Genomic DNA, 6145 nt, shown 5'->3' with positions numbered 1-6145 from the left:
GATGCCCCCAATCTCACTGCTTGGGATTTGAAGGAGATATTATTTGTACTAGAATAAACTAAAATCCAAATATACTTTTCATGGCATTAACATTTATGCTAGTTCAGCTATCCTTAAAAAAACATAATCTTGAACCAAAAGAAGTATTGTACTAAATGAGGATTAGAATCTAAATTTCTAACTTTGACCACGGAATTTCTAAATTTCTAACCAAAAAAACATACATAACCTTGAAATTATAACTTGAACACTTGACTAAGTGAGGATTTGAACCTAAATTATGCTTGAAGGCTTAACACCGAAACTTCTCATGATTGACACCCTAAAACATGACCTCACAAACATGTTCACTTGCTAATCTCACTTCAAAATATTCAAATTTGAATAGGACCATAATTAGAACAATCTTTATAAAAAAATCATCAAAACCATGACTCATTCTTTGTTTCCCTTTGTTTATTACAACCTAGCACAACATGGCAAGCAAAGTTTTTGGTATACTCATGACCAAAATTAATCCAACAAGTGTTAATATAATCATTTACAATGAGCTAAAATATACATGGAAAGGGATACCATTTAATACAAAAAAATCTAGCCTTTGCCGAAACATGATTGTTGCAAAACTTTGCAAACTATCTTCTATTCTTATGATCCTCTAATACAAATTTATAATCATGCAATATACTCTTGTTACAAGCTTTAATAGGAGTTGTTCACATCATTCAAGACAGAAAAGTCTACTTTAGTAAAATTTAAACTCAAGAACATCATTCCAAGATCCATGTGTAGTATGCTTTGTTTGTAATGTTCATTAGGTCCTAAAATCTTCAAGGTAATCCAAGATTGTAAAACGTTGTTGTCAAACAACATTTCTTGAAAGTTCTAAGACACTAATCTTCATACAAATCCAAAAATACACATGTGACAAAGTCATATACATAAGCCAAAGTTCAATCAAGATTTGCATAAATCAATGTGCTATTTAATAGCTTCAACACCCAAAATCTTTGATATTTGAACAATACCCTTGATTCACAAGCCCAAAATTGAGATGGCGTTCAACATACAAATCACAAAACTCATCATTAGAACTAAGAATTCAAGTCAACAATACTTGTAACAAAGTGGCTAACCGAGATGCTTTTTTTCCCTTTTTGTTTCATGTAACTTCTAATATGGAAAACCTAGGTAAGTTTCATAAATCTTAATACCAAAAGCAAGTTCTAAGCTTTTCTAAGTTTACCAAGCAAGTCCTAGGGCTACATGGCACTTCAAATGTCCAAATCAACAAAAGACTCATGCTAACATGAATTGAAGCTATACCAACTTCACCAAAATCAACCATTTCACTTAAAGAAAATCCTTCCAATACATATGCTAACATGTTCTTAACTTGAGTATCAAAAACAGAAGAGAAAGATGAGGAAAGAGGGCTTACCGAAATTAGCACTAAGAAGAAAAGCTTGCTCCTTTCTAACCTCTCTCTCACATTTGGTTTCTCTTTTGTGCAAAGTTTTAGGCTTAGCTCGTGTAAGTGAGGATGGTTGAGGGTGGATGGGGGAATAAATGAAACTTGAGATGAGAGGGAGGGGGTTTCAGTACAAGGCAGGGCATGGCCTGAAATGCTTGTTGTTTGTGAACTTAGACAAGTGATTTGATGCAAAGGATTCAAGCAAACTGGGAGGCATGAGAGAGGGGCAGGTTGCTTTAGTGAAAGGGGATTTTGTTGGCTAATAAAGCTGGCCAGTTGGGGCAAGGTATGGGCTATGTAGGTAGGCCAAGCATGGCTAGTTTTAGTTGCTTATGAGGAGTGCAATAGTGTGTGAAGGGGCATGCATCCGATTGACTGTTTTGGGTGGTTTTGGAGGATTGAATTCAAAATTGATAGAGGGTTGTGCGGACCTGATGCAAGGCTATAAAGGGGCAAGGTATGGTGCTTGAAAATAAGATGTTAATAGGTATTCCCGAGCTCTTCATTCCTGATAGACTCCTTGACTACCAATGCTAGATATGTCGATGCACCCTCAACAATGCATCTCCTAACTTGCAAAGTTGAAATTATAGGTGTAGTTGCTCTAACTGACTCTCCTGCATAACATGCTTTATTAACATTAGGCAACTCAAACAACCAATCCATCCCCAAAATCAAATAAATTCTCATTAGACATAACACCAACGAATTGGCCTTCAATATTTTTCCTTCTACTTCTATAGGGCACTCTTTAACTACTCGAGTACAAGCAACAATATGTACAAATGTTGTAGACACTACAAGAAAAAGGACTATTTGCGGCTATTTTTATTTTCGGCGATAGAATTATGGTCGCAAAAAGCCTGTTTTTAAACTTTGGTAAAATTTTTGTGTCAATTATAAAAGTACCCACAAGAAGCACTTATTTCTGGCTATTTTTGTCCGCTAGAAATAATATAGCTACAAATAATCTGTTCTGTAAAACAATATCGTCATAACAAAGTTTTCCCTGTTATTATTGTTTTGTTATAGCGACTTTTTGTATTATTTAGATGACTTAAAAGTCGCCTTAATAGATTATCTACATTTAATCCTCCCGAGTCTGATTTTCCCATGCCGACCCATTTTCCCTCTCTCTCTCTCTCTCTCTCTCTCTCTCTCTCTCTCTCTCTCTCTCTCTCTCTCCAATTCTACACGGGGGTTTTTGTTCACTGGTAGCATTGCCGTCTTCCCGCCGTTGTCTTGCCACCGTCTTCTTACCGGTGAGTTTCTTTTATGCTCAATCACTCTCTCTCACTCTCTCTCTGTCTCTCTCTGTAACTCATTCATTTCTGTGCCGCTTACTCTTGGTCGTATAGATTGTAATTTTAGGGTTGATAGATGTAAAGAGTTTAGTTGTTTTACATTTTTGTCTTTGATTTTAAAATGTACCTCTCGTGATTTTGCCATATGGATTGTCTAGTTTGCTTATAAAAGGGGGAAAAATGGAAAAAGTGTTTTGTTGGTACTGGTTCTGCTTAAGCAAGATCTTCCTGCAACTATGGTGCTTCATTCCTACAAATACACATGTAAATGCATATACAAAAACTCTGTAATTTTTGCTGCCATTTCGGTTTACTTCATTCTGTTTTTGCAAAGGGGTTCGTTCACCACTTGATGATTTTGGGTTTGGCTTCTTCTATTCAACGATAAAAGGTTGTCACTTCAGTTTGCAAGTAGATACTTTGTCATTGATGCTATCCATCGGTTTGTTTGCTATATTTCTACAAAGAAGTACTGTAATTGATTTTGGCTTTTGGCTTATTCAATGATAAAGAATCTGTGAAAATATTTTTAATTTCTGCACATACTCTAATCCTTGGATCCTAATGTGTATATTGGTTGTATTTAAAATATGTGACATCAATTAATATAATTAATGATAATAAAAACTTAAAATCAAAGTAGCATGAATGTAGTCCAGATTATAGACTAATAATATAACTTGTAGAGTTTGGAAACTGGAAGCATGCTACTTCAAATACAGATGAACAAACATGATGACTAGAAACTATTATTTTCTATTGAGGTACAAAGGAAGACGTGAACAAAAAAAAAAAAAAATGGACAGACCTACAATAATCTACCAATACTATAAAAACATCTTCTGTAATATATATATATATATATATATTTGTTTTTCAAAGTGTACAACATGCTTGCCCAAACAGTGCAATGTTGCAAACTATGCCCGTTCATCCAATTGGTCTGGTTTGGGAGAGTACAAACTAGTCCCAAGAGTTTTATACAAAGTAGTATTAGAATAGACAATGCGAGACCTCAATGACCTAATCCGATGTCTATGCCTATGACCTTTTCGGCGCTTCTGACAGCGCTTATCTTTTGTCATCTCACATTCAGTTTCACCTTCTCGTCCATTCTTCAGTGCACCACATTCGTTTTCTCCTGCACTTGGTACAATGTACACAAATGGTCCAATCGTGTTATCATTCAAGTCCAAGAGAGGCTCTAAGGTCTTGACCACATTGGGATATTTAGTGGGTCTTGATTTGGGGTGTAGGCTCAGGCATTGGTAAGCCAATAACCCAAGCTGGCCTTCATTAAACTTTTCCATTTTAGTCATGCAAAGATTAAATAATTTATGTTCATTTTCAGATTAGAAATCAGATAAATTATTCTCAGTTGTCTTCATTGTATATATGGGTTAATTCAAGTGAAAACTTGAATAGGTTGTGGTCTGATTATAATTAATGTTGATATTAAATTTGGAAATTCTGATTATAATCAGAATTTTCTGTAGTGAGAAATTTGTTGCTACATTGTTAAAAAAAAAAATTTCCGTGATAAAGGCATGCATGAAATGCAATTGGTATTGTTTTGGGATGATAGGTATAGGTGGATGCACACTGTTTCATGCTTGGGATATTTAGTGAAAGCCTCAAACTGTTCTACTAGTTTAGTTTTAGACACTTGTTTGATTTTTTGTTTTATTGCAAGGTCCTCTATCGATTCTTGCTTTGGGTTTTTGTTCCTGTGTCCTAGAAATACATTATGCTGCATATTTTTTGGGTTCCTGCTGTTAAATGTCTAGAGGGTGAGAGCAAATGGGCTCATTAGTGGGATTACAACCAAAAACAAATATATACTTAGATGTGCTGCCATCCCTACCCATTTGCTCCCTTATCTTGACATGGAGTTCGATACCAACTATGCATGCAGAAATTTATTGCTACATCGTTAAAAAATCTGATTAGAAAATCTGCATGCATAGTTGGTATAGAAAACATGTACGAGAAAAATCAACAACATTGTTGAATACTTATACTTTGATTTATTTAATTTTGCATTCTATCTAGTTGGTTGTGCATGATAGCTAGCATGTGTTTGATGACATCTCTAAAAGATCATGACCCATTTTTTGTTCTTGATTCTCACAGGATTGAACCAAGATGTCAAGAAATAGAGCGAAAACAATTCATAAGCTGTCAAAGATTGATGGAAAAGCTAGCTAAACCCATATAAAAAAACTTTTGCTTGTAAATTTATATTCCATTGTGATATGTTGGATGGTTTTATGTAAAACTTAAAACAATGGCAGTGCAGTGGTTAAGCTTCAAATATGTACTTTGAGGTTATATGAATGATGTTTCAAGCAAAAATTGAATTCCTCCAAATATAGTATTTTTTGGTTTATTAACTTGCTTTGTTTATTAACAAGCAAGTATTCAGGGAAAAACAACGTATGAATGTAGAAAACAAGGTCAGGCTCCAAACATTTCCGGCGATAATATTCCGTTGGAATAAATTTGGCCACCAACAAAGCTGCACTATTTCCGACTACAAAATTAGCTGCAAATAATTATTTTCGGTAAAACAATATAGTCGGAAAATAAAATTGTCAAGCCAATCAAGCCAACACTATTTCCAGCTACAAAAATAGCTGCAAATAATTATTTCTGGCAAAAAATATATAGCCGGAAAATTACATTGGCCAAGCCAACCTAGCGGCAACTATTTTTGACTAGAAAATGTAGCTACAAATACGTATTTTCGTCTACAAATATATAGCCAGAAAAAATATTGGCGACTTACAACTAGCCAATATCTATTTGTGGCTTTAAAATTTTAGCCGCAACTATATATTTCCGGCTAAAAAATATAGCCGGAAATTATTTTTGGCTATGGATGATGGATATTGACAAAAATTATTATGAAAAATTTTATTCATTTACGGCTGTTATTATTGTTGGAAATAATTTGTATTTCTAGCAATTATCAAAGTAGCTGGAAAAGGTTTTACTTGACTCTTTAATAGCGGCTATTTGGTGGTGACTATAAATAGCTAGTAATAACTAATAACGGTTAACTTATGTGTTTTTTCCGGTGACTTGACCTGCCGGAAATGGAACAATTTCCTATAGTGAGACACAAAAGACTGTGGTGCACTTGAATCAAATAGTGCATAAGTTGTAAACCTCAACAACTTGACATTATCTCACATTGACAATTATGCAATACTACTATTAGTATTGCATAATCATTAAGATTAGTGTTGCATAGTTAAACTAATGTTAACTAAGCTCAAAGATATATATAAATGTCTGCATAAATACCAGTGATAACTCTAACTTCTTCTATCTTTAGATGGTAGGTTTCCACATTTCCCGGAGT

The sequence above is a fragment of the Carya illinoinensis genome, chromosome 9 (genome assembly GCF_018687715.1).
Source record: "Carya illinoinensis cultivar Pawnee chromosome 9, C.illinoinensisPawnee_v1, whole genome shotgun sequence".
NCBI lineage: Eukaryota > Viridiplantae > Streptophyta > Magnoliopsida > Fagales > Juglandaceae > Carya > Carya illinoinensis.
The sequence above is the reverse complement of the archived record's forward strand: the minus strand, read 5'-3'. Positions refer to the sequence as shown.